We start from the raw sequence: 18,871 nt of genomic DNA, 5'->3' as shown, positions 1-18,871 counted from the left end.
TGCTTAAACAGAGACTAGGTTTGCCTGTGGAACATACTCTCTCTCCCTTAGTTTGGAGAACAATAGTAGCAGTGAGCTATTTCAGTTATGTAAATGACAACTAGGTAACCACCCATTGTTTGGAGGGGTGATTGATCTGGAAGTACTTCTAGGTTGTATGTTGTTGGTAGGTGAATACAGAAAGTGACATACCCAGGTAGTTATTTGCATATGCAAACTGACAGTCTGGGAACCAGGCAGGTGCAGGAAAGAGAAAGAGAAGAATTAAAGAGAACAGAGGAGGGGTTTTCAAATTTCATTTGATGATATTTTTCTTTTTAATTTTTTTAATGTTTTATTTATTTTTGAGACAGAGAGAGAAAGAGCATGAGCAGGGGAGGGGCAGAGAGAGAGGGAGACACAGAATCCAAAGCAGGCTCCAGGCTCCGAGCTGTCAGCACAGAGCCTGACGCAGGGCTTGAACTCATGAACCGTGAGATCATGACCTGAGCCGAAGTTGGACGCTTAACCAACTGAGCCACCCAGGTGCCCCATCATTTGATTATATTTTTCAAAGGTATTTTTCTTGGGATAGAATTCTAGGTTGAGAGGTGTTCACTTTCATATTATAAAGATGTTTCTCCACTGTCTCCTTGATTACATTGTTTCTGATAAGAAATCTGTTATTCTTATATTTTTTTCCTCTATACATGCTGTGTCTTTTTTTCTGGCTGGTTATAACATTTTCTCTTTATCACTGGGTTTAGGCAATTTGAGAAGGATATGTCTTGGTGTAGTTTTTCTGGTTTTTTTCCCTCACACTGCATTTTAGCTTAAGTTATTTCTCAAGACTTCATTTTTTAGAGAAGTTTTAGGTTGGCAGCAAAAGTCGAAAGAAGGTACACAGATTTTCCATATACCACCAGTCACACATTTGCATAGCCTCCCCCATTATCAATATCACCCACCAGAGTTGTACGTTTGTTATAACTGATGATCATATATTGATACCCCATAATCAGCCAAAGTCCGTAGTATACATTAGGGTTCATTCTTGGTGTTGAACATGCTATGGGTTTAGACAAAGATATAATGCTATTTATCCACCATTATGGCATTATACTTAACAATCATCTGTGTTCCACTTATTCATCATTCACCCAACCAACCCCTGCAATCTTTCTGCTCCCTCCATAGTTTTGCCTCCCCTGGAATGTCATATAGTTAGAATCGTACAGTATGTGGCATTTTCATATTGACTTCTTAAAATTAGTAATATGCATTTAAGATTTCTCTACATCTTTTCATGGCGTGATAACTCATTCTTTTTTTTTTTTTTTTACTTTTTATTTAAATTTTAGTTAACATACAGTGGAATATTGGTTTCATGAATAGAACTCAGGGATTTATCACTTATATACAACACCCGGTGTTCATCATAACAAATGCCCTCTTTATACCCATCACCCATCTGGCCCATTCCCCACCCCCCTTCCTCCATCAACCCTCAGTTTATTCTCTATTGTTAAGAGTCTCTTGTAGTTTGTTTCCCTTTCTCCACTTTTCCCCCCTTCCCATGTGTTCATCTGTTTTGTTTCTTAAATTCCATGTATGAGTGAAATCTTAGAGTATTTGTCTTTCTCTGATTGACTTATTTCACTTAGCATAAAACATTCTAACTCCATCCACTTTGTTGCAAATGGCAAGACTTCGTACTTTTTGATAGCTGGGTAATATTCCATTGTGTATATATATATATACCACATCTTCTTTTTCCATTCATCAGTCAGTGGACATTTGGGCTCTCTCCAACATTTAGCTATTGTTGATAGTGCTGCTATAAACATTGGGGTGCATGTGCCCCTTCAAATCAGTATTTTCATATCCTTTGGCTAAATACCTAGTAGTGTAATTACTATGTTTTAGGGTAGTTCTATTTTTAACTTTTTGAGGAAACTCCATACTGTTTCCAGAGTGGTTGCACTAGTTTTCATTCCTACCAACAGTACAGAAGGGTTGCCCTTCCTCTATATGCTATAAACAACACCTGTTGTTTCTTGTGTTGTTAATTTTAGCCATTCTGACAGGTCTGAGGTGGTATCTCATCATGGTTTTGATTTGTATTTCCCTGATGATGAATGATGTTGATCATCATTTTATGTGTCTGTTATCCATCCAGATGTCTTCTTTGGAAAAGTGTCTATTCATGTTTTCTTTCCATTTCTTAACTGGGTTATTTGTTTTTTGGGTGATAAGTTTGAAAGGTTCTTTATAGATTTTGGATACTAACCATTTATCCAATATGTCATTTTCAAATATAATCTCCCATTCCAAAAGTTGCCTTTTAGTTTTGTTGATTGTTTCCTTCACTGTGCAGAAGCTTTTTATCTTGATAAAGTCCCAATCATCCATTTTTACTTTTGTTTCCCTTGCCTCCAGGGACATGTCTGGTAAGAAGTTGCTCCAGCCAAAGTCAAAGAGGTTCCTGCCTGTGTTCTCCTCTAGGGTTTTGGCAATTTGCCGTGTCACATTTAGGCCTTCATCGAATTTGAATTTATTTTTGTATATGATGTAAGAAAGTGGTCCAGTTTCATTCTTCTGCATGTTACTGCCCAACACCATTTGTTGAAGAGACTATCTTTTTTCTATTCAATATTCTTTCCTGCTTTGTCAAAGACTAGTTGACCATACCATTGTGGGTCCATTTCTGGGTTCTTTTCTGTCACATCAATCTATGTGTCTGTTTTTGTGTCAGGACCATATTGTCTTGATGACTACAGCTTTGTAATACAGCTTGAAATCCAGAATCATGATGCCTCCAGTTTTGTTTTTCTTTTTCAGGATTGCTTTAGCTGTTTGAAGTCTTCTGTGGTTCTATGCAAATTTTAGGATTGTTTGTTCTAGCTCTGTGAAAAATGCTGGTGTTATTTTGATAGGGATTGCATTAAATATGTAGATTGCTTTGGGTAGTATAGACATTTTAACAATATTTGTTCTTCCAATCCACGAGCATGGGATGTTTTTCCATTTCTGTCATCTTCAATTTCTTTCATCTGTGTTCTATCGTTTTCAGAGTAGAGATCTTTTACCTCTTTGGTTAGATTTATTCCTAGGTATCTTATTGTTTTTGATGCAATTGCAAATGGGATCTATTCCTCGACTACTTTTTCTGCTGTTTTTTATTGGTATGTAGAAATGCAACAGATTTCTGCACATTGATTTTATATCCTGTGACTTTGTTGAATTCATGTATTAGCCCTAGCAATTTTTTGGTGGAGTCTTTTGGGTTTTCTACATATCATGTTGTCTGCAAATAGTAAAAGTTTTACTTCCTCCTTACCAATTTGGATGGCTTTTATTTCTTTTTCTTGTCTGATTGCTGAGGTTAAGACTTCCAGTACTATGCTAAATAGTAATGGTGACAGTGGACACCCTTATTTTGTTCCTGACTACAGGCTCTCAGTTTTTCCCCACTAAGGATGATATTAGCTGTGGGTCTTTCGTATATGACCATTATGATGTTGAGGTATGTTCCTCCTATGCCTACTTTGTTCAGGGTCTTTATCAAGATGGATGCTGTATTTTATCAAATGCTTTTTATGCATCTATTGACAGAATTATATGATTCTCATCTTTTTTTTTAATTAATGTGTATCACGTTTACTGATTTGCAAATATTGAACCAGCCCTGCAGTCCAGGAATAAATCCCACTTGATCATGGTGAATAATTATTTTAATGTACTATTGAATTTCATTTGCTAGCATTTTATTGAGAATTTTTGCATCCATATTCATCAGGGATATTGCCTGGTAATTTGCCTTCTTAGTGGGGTCTTTGTCTGGACCCCACTTGCTTTGGAATCAAGATAATGCTGGCCTCAGAGAATGAGACTGGAAGTTTTCCTTCCATTTCTATTTTTTGGAACAGTTGAAGAAGAATTGGTATTAACCTTTCTTTAAATGTCTGGTAGAAAGCCATCTGGCCCAGGAGTTTTGTTTGTTGGGAGATTTTTGATTATTAATTTTTTTGCTGGTTATGGGTCTGTTCAAACTTTCTATTTCTTCCTGTTTCAGTAGTTTATAATTGCTAGGAATGTGCCCATTTCTTCCAGATTTCCCAGTCTCCATCTCATCATTTTGTCCAAAAGAGAAAAGCAGAAAGAAAGAAAAACAATCAAACAAACAGCAAACACAAAGGAAAGAAAAAAAAAACTAGCTCCTGGGTGCGTTTTTGTCTGTCATTAAAAGAATCTAGATCCAAAAATAAAAATAAAGAAAAATGAAAATAAACAAACACACACACACACACACACACATATATAAATTTAAAAAACAATATAAAATATAAAAAAGAACTGGAAAAAATAAGAAAATAAATTAAAAAATAATAAAGAATATAAAGAATAATAGTAAAAAGGAAGTTAAATCCTGTTTCCTCTAGAGCTGAAGCTTTGCAGCACTCTATGATCAGTAGACTTGATGCCAGCAAGTTGTTTATTCTGGTCTTCTGAGGGAGGGGCCTGTTGCCCTGATTCTCTGGTGGACTTGTCCTAATGGAAATGCACCTCCAAGGTGCAGGGAGCTGGGTCTGTTGTAAGTGGCTCCACTCTGGCTCCATTTGAAAGCTTTCAGTACTGATGGCAGGATGAATATGGGGCCACTCTGCTCTATAACCCAGGAGCTGATAGTTTGCATTCCCCCCCAACTCTTCAGGGAATCCTCACAGAAGAGCAATAAATCACCCCTTGTGTGTCCCCCATTTCTGTCAGAACCTTGTGTTCACCCTCTCTGGAACTGAGGGTGGGGGGTTTGCTTTTGGGTTTGTTTTTTTGTTTGTTTGTTTTTTACCTCAAGCATGTGACTGAGTTTCAAAACTCAAAATTTTAGGGACTCCCGCAGCACAGACCAGCACTGTTCCTCTGGGGGACGCATCTCCCCGTGCACATCTCCCCTTTTGCTATTTGCAAGCCCATGTAAGGAAAGCAGTCATGTGACCACATAGGACTTTGGGAGTTTATGGCAAAACTGAGCAGAAACCTAACACCCCGGCTTGCTGCCCTCAGCTGGAGTCCCTGCTCCTATGCCTGGGAACAGTGCAGAACACTCTGTCCTAGTGACACAGGGCATCCTCAGACCACACTGTTACTCCTGGGACTCCACTCTCCTTCACCACCCGAGCACGTTTAAGCCCAGCATGTCCCCCTAAGGTAGACAACTTCGAAAAGTTCAGATTTTGTGCTTTGCTGCTTATAATACTTTGTGGTAGCCTCCATAAGCAGGCTCCCTCCCTGCTGCTGTATCCACAATTACATCTCCCCCAACTCTCCCCACCTCCCACCTTCCAAATGGTGGTCACCTTTTTACTTGGAGACTTGCGGTTTTTGTTCTCTCAGACCTCCTATTGATTTCTTAGGTGTTCAGAACGATGTGATAACTATCTAGCTGTGTTCCAGGAAGGAGACAAGCTTCGGGTTCCCCTATTCCTCTGCCATCTTAACTCAGGCTTTTCTATCCCAGCACTGGTTCCTGCAGCATCATGTGAGCTCTGCTCTGATAAGCAGTGACTCCCCATATTCCCCTGTCTGTCCCTCCAGTCTTGTACATAGTGGTTTGCTCTTCATCCTCCCCTCTCCTATGGATCCAAGAAGAGTTGATTTTTCAGTTTGTTTATCTTTTTACTTATCATTAGGATGGAGTGGTGACTTCCAAGCTCTTCACATGTAGAACCAGAACACTTGCCGTAGTTTTCTTCATATGTCTGCACTTCATCTTTGTTGAGCTTCTGGGACACGTGGGCTTACAGTTTCCACCAAATTTAGAAATTTTTCCAAAAAAATTTTTATGCATTTCACTATTTTCCTCTTAGAACTCCATTTACATATACATTAAGCCAATAGAATTTTTTAAGCATCTCCTTGATACTTGGTTTTGTTTTGTTTTAATTCATTCTTTTCTGTGTTTTCTTTTGAATGTATTGCTGTTTCTACATTTACTAATTTTTCATTGACCCAATGACATCATAGCATATTAAAAATGAGGAACATCTACAACACCAAGTTATGGGATTTTAGGTCTACTTTAATAGTCATGCTTCTAAGAAACTGGTATGATTAGGTTTCTATCAGAGGTATGTAAGAGCAATCTCATTTGAAATTCTGATAACACTGGTAATATTAGATACATCCCCATTTTTATACATTATAAAGACCCCTCTATGGAAGAGGATAATTTAAAATCCGTGCTGCAAACTGGGATCACAAGACCTCACATGTGAGGCTCGGAAAGCTTTCCTGCTTCTCTTCTTTTTTCCTTCTCTTCTTTCCTTTCCTTCTTCAGTAGGAAAGGATGGAAAGGGTGATGTTGGCAGTTTTGATGATATAATTGGGATATAAGATAGAGGCCATGAGATGTCTAATTGTTGCCCAAAGCAGTAATGAGAGGCAGCATCAGACTTCTGATATGTTTGTCCAATGGTGAATGTAGAAAGTGGTCTTATGTGTATCTACTCTACTGGCAGATTTGTTTCAGTGAAGAGCTGCGCCCATGGAATTAGGATTATCCAGCAATGCCACCCAAAGTCTCTAATCTCCAGGGGAATTCTTAGGGAGTGTTAGAGAATGCAATATGAAGTTGTAACCTGGAAGGAATTTTTAAAAACATTTGTTGTACTTCTCCTACTTGTCCAGGGTTTACAAGTAAAGCCAAAGAGCAGCCAGCCAACACTCTGCACAACTGACAGGAATGATCATGGGATTAGAGTCTTCTGGTTTCAATGCTGCTGTGATCACCACTGCCACTACCCAGCAATGCCTTCAGGTTGCTACGGTTCTCGTTATAGGTTTAGCTGTAATGTCACAACATTTCAATTTCAGTTAATTGGGGCAAAGCACAATGATTTTAATTCCCACTTTACTTGGTGAGTGAGTTGTGTTCCCATATGCCACCAAATTTTACTTCTCCATCCAAGAATGAGAATCCAGTAAGTTCAGCCCGATGGATCCTGTTTCAGGAAGGCTTCAGGGATACTTTATACAATGATTATCTGCTCCCATTCTCCTTCCTGTCTCACCTTTTGCAAAATATGTATTGCTGCTCTATGAGCATACATTTTAAGTTTTCATAAATGGTTTTAAGGTATTCATTGCATCCTGAGTCTCATATTCTTTTTCTAATTCTGTTTTTACCATTCGTTCATGTTACATGGAAACCTAGCTTCAAACTGTCACATGGTAGTTCCTAGAGAGCATCCCCCTGCTTCAATTACGCATCTACTCTGGCCACCTTCCCACTGGATACTGGATTACCTCCAGCTCCCTGCTCTCATAAATGCTGCTATGATGACCATCTGCGAACATGTTCCTTTATGGACCTATGTGAGAATTTCTCTTTTGGGTTTCATCTTGTTAATTGCCTGTTCATGTTCTTTTTTTTCTCTTGTTCTCAGTGATTTGCAGCCATTCCTTGGTTATTCCAAATATTATTTCATCATCGGTTTTATATTTTGGGAATAACTTCACCCAATTTGTCATTTCTCTGTTGCTCTGTCCATGTCAGGATTCAGAACCAAGCGCAGGAAATAAAGAAAAACTGGGGCACCTTGCATATAGTTGAGTGCTCAACTATAGGACTCAAAAGGAATTATTACCACCTGTCTTAAATTGTTCCCTAGGAAGGCTGGTTTCATCAAGATATTAGGTGAATGACTTCACTTAAACCTATAACTACAACCTGAAACGGAAAACATAGCCTTAACAATGTTCAGAGGTAAAAATGGGGGGTGTTGCCAGAGGTGCCTTTACCATAAATATATCTTCATTTCATTGCCCTTTAAAAAGCCATCAAACCATACCCCTTGATAATATACGTATTTAGGCATATAACCAAGCCCTGTGTTATGAGTCATTAAACATCAGAATGAGGTCAAGGTGAAGAAACAAGAATGCTAGAAAGGCTTGGTGCATTCATTAGAGTGGGTGTCCAGGGAGTCATTGAGGTGGGTATCCAGTGAAAAAACATACAGCTATTGCTTTCAAGGCTGAAAATGAAGTGCAGCAAGGTGTTAAAAAATAGTGTCAGTTAATTTCCTAATGCTAAGCAGATGCTAATTCCTTTTAATAGTGATGAGAGTGCAATTTAATGGAAGGATTTTACATAGAAATGTTGAAACATAGACTTGGTGCCAGATATTTCTTTCATATTAAACTAAAAATGTCCAATTAAGTCTCCTTTTCCAAGTGGACATATTCCTAATGCATAAGAAGAACCATTGAATCGACCATGCCCTTAGTCTTTGCCTGTATGTCTTTGATTAAATTAAATTTTAGTGATATGGTCATTTCTCTTGTTTTGTTTCATTTCTCACCAAAGAAGTACATATCCTCTTGAAAAGGTTAATGTGACCTTGGACCGGTTCTTAATATAATTCTCTGCTAACATTTCCATTTCTGAAATGTTCTATGTCATATCTCCTATGTTAAATGGCAGTGTACTATCAATGCCACAAATGTATTGGAAACATGTATAACAGAAGGATCTAGACATAGAGATAGAGATAGCCATGGAGAAGGAATGTAGAGAAAGAGGTAAAGATGAAGCTAGAGATAGACATGTTTCTAAATGCAAAAATCTAAAAGCATTTCAAAAGTGTGTATCTAATCCCTACATTAAGACTCAAACAATTGAGAGAAAACCTATTGTTCCTGGACAACAGGTATCCCATCATTCTGTGAAAAGGAATTCTATCATTATGAGACTGAGTCAGTTGAATTTGATTATCATAATAAATAGCTCACAAAGTTAGGCAATCTTAGTTAAAAAAATAGGACTTAGTTAAATATTAGGTAAATTATTGTTAGTTCTTTCCCCTCCCCCCCCACCATGACTTCTAATGGTGCTGATTCAATGAATTACTAAAACTCTTATTATAACATGGAATACATTTTAAGTGTATGTTCAGGATAGATGTCAGAATAACCTTTAGCACATATATTTAAATGAGTAATAACTTTATTGGGTATTATTAGCAAAAAGCAATAGTTAACCTGCAGAACACTAGAAAATTGTTTTAAATTATGGACTTAAAAAACAAAGAACAATTACGAAAGAAATGGAAGAGAAATATATGTCTATTGATTCCCTACATATTCCAGTCTCTGTATTAAGAGGTCTTACATACGATGTTTGTTATCTCACATAATTTTCATACCTAATCCCCACAGAGACCTACTTCTCATTTTCCCACATTTTTACACATACAGATCTTTCAGGGTAGATGTAGCTGACTGCCACTGCGTGTTAATTAGTTTTCTCCTCAACAATAGGTGTTGAACAAGTTCTGGAATAATAAAGTGGAAATGAGTGGAAATCTCTAGGAATTTCTGGAAATCTCTCCTATTCCACCCTCCAATCCCTCCCTCATTCTCCTTTTTTCTTCCCAATAAACAGCAGTATGTTACATTCTTTTTTTTTTTTTTTATCTTTAAGGAATAAAAAACAGATTAAGTTCCAAAGGTCTGGAAATAAAAGAACAATTCCTACTACTCATATTTCAAAAGATGTATAGTAAAGCTCTAGACCTAAATGAACATTCTTCTATATCTAGAGTTAGATTTAAATAATATCATAAAACGGGCGCCTGGGTGGCTCAGCCGGTTAAGCATCCTACTTCGGCTCAGGTTGTGATACCACTGTTTGTGGGTTCGAGCCCCACGCCAGGCTCTGTGCTGACAGCCCGGAGCCTGGAGCCTGCTTCGGATTCTGTGTCTCCCTCTCTCTCTGCCCCTCCCCTGCTCACGCTCTCTCTCTCTTTCAAAAATAAATAAACATTAAAGTAATAATACTAATAACATAAAACAAATAATTGTAGTTAATAAAAAATATAACTATAAAATGTATTTCTGACCGCCAGCAACTCTTATTATTTGCCAGAGGAAGTAAGGAAAGATTCATCTGTTCATATTTGAATTAGTTCATATTTGAGTTAGAAAGAAATTAAAAATGGAAAATATGACATTTACCTTTGTGCTAATATGAAAGCTGAGCACATTCAAATTTATTAAGGAAGTATTAATTAGAAATTGTACGGGTAATACTATTGCTTCAAAAATCTGGCTTTCTCTGTTACTCCTTTTCTTTTTCATAAATTGGATCTCATTCTCCCATGAATAACTGCTTTTCCCTGAATAACAAATACGTTCAAGTCTCCTCTCACTTAACACACAAAACCAAACAAATCCTCAGCAATCTTTCCCTTGAAGATGTTTTTCCCTGTGTATCATTTTTTTTTCCACTGCCAAACTTCTCAGAGCAGTGGTCCCATCCAGTTTCGTTCTTCTGTGAAAGAAGAAAGTCTCATCTCACCGATATTCTCCACCTCCTCACCGAATCTCCCTTCTTGTCGCCTGAAAGACTTTACTCTGTTGATTTATTTCTAATCTCTCTGTTCCTTCTCACTCCCTTGGGATGCATCTCCCTAATTTTCTAACCCCTTAAATGTAGACTTTGCTAAAGTCTGTATCCTTGGACAGGTTTAAATCTTTGTGTCTTTCCCCCAAAATTAATATACTGAAATTCTAATGTCCAATGTGACAGTGTTAGGAGGTGGAGACTTTGAGAGGTGCTTAGGGAATGAGGATGGGGCCCTTATGGGATTAGTTCTCTTACCAAAGAGACCCCACGGAGTTCCCTTGCCCTTTCTGCCCTGTGAGGACACAGAATTCTGTGGTGCAGGAAAGGGCCTCATCCATCCATGCTGGCAACCTGATCTCAGGCTTCCAGCCTCCAGAACCATAAGCAATAAATTTCTGTTGTTTATAAGTCACCAGTATGTTAGGTTTTGTTATAGCAGCTGAACAGACTAACACAGACACCTTTTCATTTTGTTCTCTTTGGCAGATATGAATTTTCAACTGCCTACTGGACATCAAAAATATTGATCCAGTATTTTTCCCCCCCAAATTTTTTTCCCTCCATGTTCTCTAGTGACATTCCTATTATACTAGATAGGGTTACTCCACCTGCTATCATAGATAACCTTTCAAAATACTGGCTTGCATACTAAAAGTTATTTCTTGCACATATATAGTCCAAAATAAAAGTTCCTGATTAGTGGGCCATTCTCTGCCATCAGTGATTCAGAGATTCAGGCACCTTCATCTTGTTTTTACTTTGCCATATTTCACACATTGTTTTCAAGTTCGTTGAGCACATCTTCTTTGAGCCAGTAGAAGGAAAAACAGCATGGGAAATAAGGCAAAACTAATTTTGTGGCCTTTTCTGAAAATGAGGCACATTTCTACTAACTAATGAGGTCCCGTTCTACTAACTAAAACTCATTTATATGGCATATCTAAGAGAGGTGTATTAATCAACTCCTGTCACCATAACAAAATAGCACAGACTGGGTGGCTTAAACAGTAGAAATTTGTCACAGTTCTGAAGTCTGGGAAGTCCAAGATCAAAGTGTCTGGTAAGAACTCTCTTCCTGGCTTACAGATGTCTATCTTCCCATTGTGTCCTCATGTGGGTGAGAAGGAGAGGGTAGGAAAAGAGGGAGAGGCAAAGAAGGAGAGAACAATAAAGGGGGAGGAAAGAGAGGCAGGGAGAGGAAAGTGAGGAGGGAAGAGAGGGAAGTGAGAGAACGGAGTCATCTTCTCATAAAGCCATAGTCCTATCAGAATAGAGCACAGCCATTATGGCCTCATTTAATCTTAATTACCTCCTAAAAACCCCATCTCTCTATATGGTCACTTTGGGGGTTAGGGCTTCAACATATGATTTTGAGGAGGTCACAACTCAGTCCATATGTAATCTAACTGTATTCCCAGGAAGAAAAGGAAATAGGTTTGATAAACAGCTAGTCAGACTCTATCACAGTCCATTCTTCAGCTCATCAAATATCCTTTCCACCCTTTTTCCACACAAAGAACACACTTACCCCCTCCCTAAGGGATAGAAGCCAAAGTCCCTTCCAGTAACTGCATCTTGCTCGAAATCCAGAGTCTCTGGATGATGCATGTTCCTCTTTAAGTATGAAAATGTCTTTTCATAGTCCAGAGACTTATAACTTAAAAATATAAGTCATCTGCCTCCCTGGCCTCCCCCCCTTACACATATGCACTCATACTCATTCACATATTTAAGTTATGGCAAGGACAAGATAGGCACAGTAAACACTTTAATTTTATAAAGGAAAGAATTGAAAAAATAGACACTAATCCATAGCAATGATGAAATTCTTGCAGACAGGAATTTTGAGAAAATTCTGTCCTGTCCAGGCAGTGGGAGATGGGGAGTTGGGATTTCCCAGATTCTGCTCTCTGGAGGGAATTCCCATGTCAATTGATCTCTGTACCCCCTGGGCCTCTTCAAAACTAAAACTTTTATTCTATGAAAACTCCCTGGAAAGAATGAAAAGACAAGCCACAATTTGGGAGAATATGATTGCAAACCACCTATCTAAATATATAAAGTTCTCTCAATCCTCAACAATAAAAAGAAAAAAAAAATCAAACCATACAATTAGAAAATGGGCAAAAGACATGAACAGACATTTCACCGAAGAGGAGCTACAGGTAGCAAATAAGAGAATGAAAAAAAAAAATGCACACAATTAGCTATTAAAGAAATGCAAATTAAAGTCCAAATGAGATATCAGTACACTCATATCAGAATGGCTAAGATAAAAATGAATGACAGCTCCAAATGCTGCTGAAGATGCACAGAAATTAGATCACACATGCATTGTTGATGGAAATGTGAAATGTACAGCCACTCTGGAAAACAGTTGGGCAGTTTCTTAAAAATCTAAACATGTAACTATCATATGACCCGGTACTTACACTCCAAGGTATTTATCCCAAAGAAATGAAAACCTGTGTTCCCAGAAAAACCTGGGTGTGGATGTTCGTAGCAGCTTTATTTGTAATCAACAGAGTCTATATTCAGCCCAAATGTCATTCAACAGATAAGTGATGAAAGGAGCTGCAGCACCTCCATACAGTGGATACAACTCAGCAATTGAAAGGAACTATTGATACACACACACACACACACACACACACAGCAGCTATGATAAATCTGGGAAATTATCCTGAGTGAAAAAAGTCAATCGCAATAGGTTAGAAAAATTGCAGAAATGGAAGACAGATTAGTATTTGCCAGCAATGGGGGAGAAGGGAGCAGAAGAGAATGGGTTAAGTTATAGAAGCAACACAAGGGATGCTGGAGCATTGTGCTGTTCAGGATCTTTACTGTGGTTAAACACACACACACACAGGGGAGGAACTTAATACACACATGCACATCAATGAATAATACTGGAGAAATTTGATACTGTCAGATGAGTGAACTGTATCAATGTCAATATCCTACTTGTGGTATTTTATTAATAAAGAATTTGCAAAATGTTAACAATCGAGGGACACTGGGCAAAGTGTACAAGAAATCTCTCTGTTTATTTCTTATCACTGCATGTGAATCTACAATTAACTCAATTTTAAAAAGATTAGGTTAAAAAAAGTTTCTCATTGAAAATTACTAGGAGTTGTAGTGGATAATAATAACTCTCAAAGATGAACGTGATTCAGTTCTTATTTTCAAAAGGCTTATAATATATTGCATATTATGGGAGGGAAAGGAGCTAGCCTCCATTCTTCATGAATAAATTCTTAGCATTGCATGCAAGATTCTCCTTACCTGATTCCCATCCTCCCTTTTCCTACATTTTCTAATGCTTCCTACATTCCAGCCATGCCTATTTCCCAAACATTCCAAGCATTTTCAAGACCCCATGCTCATGTGATTCTGTCAAGCTGAAGTTTTCCCACTATCTATTAAAATTCTTATCATTTAAGGCCTATTCAAATGCCACTGCCACGTTTGAAGCTCTCATTGCTCTGCCTAGTCTGAATCTCTGACTCCTTATTCTACATTTTTACAGCAGATTATCTTTTTACTTTGTATCACATTTTATACTTATTCAATATTTGATTAACCAGGCTAGCTTCTCTCCCTCCTACAGTACACAATAGATTATAAACTCCTTGAAAAAAGAACTGAATCACATTCATCTTTGAGAATTATTATCCTCTAAAACTGCCAATACAATCCTTTGCATGTAATTTAATATTCCCTGAAATTTAGAGTGCCTGGCATTGCCAAGCACTGTTCTAAATGTTTTCTGTACATCAAATGATTTAATCCTCAACACAAGAGTGATCTTATTATTTCCATTTTATAAGCGATGACACTGAGGCACAGAAAGCTTAAGGGCCTTGCCCAAGGTCACAAGTACTGCTATGTGCACGTGGTCATGTCCACACTCTTCCCCATCGGTAATGCTGCTTCTAATTAGTATTCAGTAACTGATAATCTGATACAATTAAGGAAAACTTCCTGAATAAGTTATTTCAACTTGTTTCCCAGCAAACTAGTACTGCTGATTGCTAGTGATGTGCCGGGCACAGTGCTGGCTGCTTTCACATTGACTCATGGAATAGTGATGTTCCCATTTATAAATGTTGAAATTTGAAACCCAGAGATATTACATGACTTAGCCTACATTGCCCAGCTGGTGAGTATTAGGGCTTGGTTTGTTTGTTTGTTCATTAGATCAAGTTATAAGTAGGAAAAACACAATTATTTATGAAATCAGGTGAAACAAATTAAATGCACTCTTTTTTTTTTTTTTAATTAAATTCAAGTTAGTTAACATATAGTGTAGTATTGGTTTCAGGAGTAGAATTTAGTGATTCATCACTTACATGTAACACCCAGTGCTCATCCCAACAAGGACGCTCTTTCTAATAAAGTAGTTAAGCCCATAGTAACCATGACATTTTAGAAAACCTGCCTTCTGTTTATATTTTTTAGAAATTCTATTAGCTAAATCTATTGTTTTATCTGGCTCTTACACCAGGTTTTTTTTCTGTATATTCTCAAGTTCTCAATGTTCTTATGTGTTACTGTGAGGTACAATGCTATAATAAATCAGGCAGGTTTACAAAATGTTTAGAAGAATAATTACATATACAAAGTTGATTCTGTCAGTGAATTTACCTAAAATGCTAGACAGACTAAGTCTTAATACTGGATCTGTTGCTCCTGCCTCCTTCTCCCCTGTGCCTAGGATTGTGTTGGGCATAAGGAAAATCTAAAAAAAGTGTTCAACAGGTTCCTATCCTTTAAGGACTTTATAAATCCATTGAATCAACACTATTTGAACTATTAAATGATGTAACTCTTAACCACAATGGTATGTGGCCTTTTCTGATGAAATTATATGTATATACATAATTATATAATAATTATAAATGTGTGTAAGTATAGAATATACAAAATTATATATGTATATGTGTATGTATAAAGCAAAGTTCCTAAGAAATCTTAACTTTTAGTTAAAAACCTAAAAAGGGGTGCCTGGGTGGCTCAATCGATTAAGCATCTGACTTTGGCTCAGGTCATGATCTCACAGTTGGTGAGTTTGAGCCCCTCATCCGGCTCTGTGCTTAAGCTCAGAGACTGGAGCCTGCTTCGGATTCTGTGTCTCCCTGTCTCTCTGCCTCTCCCCCACTCTCGCTCTCTCTCTCTCTCTCTCTCTCTCTCTCAAAACTAAATAAACATTAACAAAATGAAAATAAAAATAATAAAAATCTGTAAAAACTATTAATTTAAAGAGAAGGAAATGAAGCTATAGATAACTTCAGATTCACTACACAAAATTGTTTCCCTTCAAGAATTTCAATAATAGGGGTGCCTGAGTGGCTCAGTTGGTTAGGCGTCTGACTTTGGCTCAGGACGTGATCTCATAGTTCATGAGTTCGAACCCTGCCTCTGTGCTGACAGCTTGGAGCTTGGAGCCTGGAGTCTGCTTCAGATTCTGCGTCTCCCTCTCTCTGCCCCCTCCCCACCCCCCTTGTGCTCACTTGCTCTCACTCTCTCTCTTCTCTCTCTCTCAAAAATAAACATTAAACAATTTTTAAGAATTTCAGTAACAAATATGGCTTTTATAGCAGAAGATTCTATGCTGCATGTTACTGCAAGTTAAAAATAATAAATTGGTGGATTAAAATCTTTCTCCTCTGATCTGGAATCCACATATTCAAGAACTATTTTTCTCTATCACCTTTGGCCTTTACTTTGTAATTTTGCTTCTATCAAAGTTCAAACTCTCCAAAGGTAAATAAGAGAAAAAAAGAACGATGATAAACAAAACACCACGGGAGGAAAGGGTGAAGGTGCCTGAGAGCAAAGCAGCAACACTGTTTACTCCTTTGCAAAGGAATGGCTCCCAGTTGGGATTGGCCTTATCACCAACTGGGATCCCCTTAATGTGAGTCTTGTTCCTCAATTAAGTTGTATCTCAATCAGGTAATGAACACTGTCAGGGAAATTTGTGTAGGATCAAAAGTTTTTTTATGTGTGCCATATATAACTGCAGTAAGAGCCCATCTCAATGATGAGAAAAGGTTGAAAGAGTCAGCAAAGCCTTCATGAGAATGTGGAATTCTGGGGTGAGCCATGAAATAAAAAGATGAAATGTTCTGTGAAATGTGTGGCTGAGATGAACAGTACCTCAGCAGGAAACAATACTAAAGACAAGAATTTAAAAAGGAGAAATGAACCTGGAACAGGTGTGGTACCAAACTCATGCAGCCAATGTGGCCATTTATAATTAGAATTTTAAAATAGGTGTCTGTTACCAGTGATAGGTAATGGCTATTAGATGTAAGGCGCTAGGGAGCCTCCTCAATCTCACTACCAGTTTCCAAAAAACTAACTCCCAACTGAATTTGTCTACACCTACAAACATTTATTAGCAAACAGACAAATAAATACATAGGAACCTATTTTATGAGGTCAAGTTTCAGCTGTCTTTTTAGGTGCTCCATACATAGCTGACATGAAAGTGATGGGGTTTTGGGGTGATGTGGGGGTGATCTGGAGCCAACGGCCAAGAAAGAATTTTTGAAGATGTCTTTGGTGCAAAAAGGTGATTTTATTAAAGCATGGGGACAGGACCCGTGGGCAGAAAGAGCTGCGCTGGGGTTGTGACGGGTAACTGATTATATACCTTCAGGTTGGGAGGAGTTAGGGATAGAGTAAGCCTCTAAGGTATTTTGGAAGCAAGTTTCCCAGGAGCTTGAGGAGTTAGCTGCTGTTAGGAAAATACCATTTATTACCGTGTACTAAAACTTCAGTCATGAGATCCTTTAGATGTATATCAGGGGACCATAGACTTGGAGTAGGATTGCCAGCATATATCCTGGGGGAGTTGAGATAAAGGAAGTTTCCAGTGGAATTTTTACATGTTAAAGTAGACTTAGAGGATCCTGGGGATCAGGATAATATTAAGCCAAGATTCCCTTTTGCCCCTAGCAAAGTGTCATCATGGAGGCAGCTGAGGCCCTAGAGGAAGATCACTCTGCCTATTTCAAGGACTTGTCAATGGGCTGTAGGCAGTAAGGGAATTTAATTTTCTATTTCCCTTAGTTTCCCACTTTAACATGGCAAGCACTTAAACCCCTTTCCTTTGTTCTTGAGTAGCCAGGAGTATTCGAGAAATATCGCACATATTCCACCTGGGGTGGGGGTGCGTGCTGTTAGCCTGTACTTTGTTTGCCCTTAGCTTGCCCCACACATCCTCATCAAAAGGGTCACTAGATTGGAAACTAACAATTTTTCAAAGGCTGTGTCAAGGAACCTTCTGTTTCGCCTGAGACTGATGAGGGAACATAAGACAGGCTGAGGGCAAAGTACAAGCTGGCACACATACGCCCTCCAGGTGGGATATATGTGACATTTCTCAGGCACTCCTGGCTTCCCAAAAACAAAGGAGGGGAAAAAAAACAAATGGCTAACTGGTAGGGATCACAGTCACACAGGACATGAGTCTCCATCAGTTTACAAATATCTTACTAAATTACAAGAAAAGGGCAATCTTATCAATAGCCTAATCTCTAGAAATCTGTAGACTCAGTTTCCTGGAGCCCCAACATCACCCTCCCCTCCATAGTGATGTGGGGAACAAAGACAAGAAGGAAATGGCAGGTAAATTAAATTCCCTTATAATCTACAGCACACTGACAAATACTTGAGGCTGGCAGAGTAGAACATTTCTCCAGGAACGCCCTGTCTTAATGTTAATGCTTTGCTAGAGGGAACTACAACCTTAGCTTAACAATAGCTAGGCCTCTTCTTTAGCATAGGAAAATCTCCTTGAAAACTTCCCCTTGACTTTACCTCCTCCAACTCCACAGTATATAACCAGCCATTCTTCACAACCCCAGTGCAGCTCTCCCTGCCCACAGGTCCTGTCCCCGTGCTTTAATAAAATCACGTTTTTGCACCAAAGACGTCTTCAAGAATTCTTTCTTAGCTGTCAGCTCCAAACCACCCCCACCAATCACTCCAAAAATCTCGTCAAGACAACCAGACTCTTCTGAATAGGAGGTTCCCCACAGGTAATATTTGGGAATCGGGCTATGGGCATCATACCAAAGGGTGGGAGACTTCTGGGCCTACTGAATTCTTATACTCTACCACATTTAAGGCTAATTCACACATCTAGAATACAATTCACTTCACTAGCAAAAACGAATTTCTAACATTCATTTTGCTAATCAACAAAACACCTAGGGTTGATTAGAGCTAAAGATAGTTGAAGAGCTCATAGGAGCTCTCTCTCTCTCTCTGAAAGTGCCCTTTTGATTGAATGCCACCTCACCATCCCTGAAGTGTGTATTCCCTCTTCGCCCAACTAAGCACTGTCCATGAGGATTAAAGATAATTAACACATTCCTACATATCACACAGTCTCTGATGAAGGATTTAAAAAAGTAAATCACCACGAACACAGCAGGCAGGGAAACGGCAATAAACCCTTTAGTGAAA

Source organism: Panthera uncia, chromosome B1, assembly GCF_023721935.1.
Source record: "Panthera uncia isolate 11264 chromosome B1, Puncia_PCG_1.0, whole genome shotgun sequence".
Classification (NCBI taxonomy): Eukaryota; Metazoa; Chordata; class Mammalia; order Carnivora; family Felidae; genus Panthera; species Panthera uncia.
Note: the sequence above shows the minus strand (reverse complement) of the source record.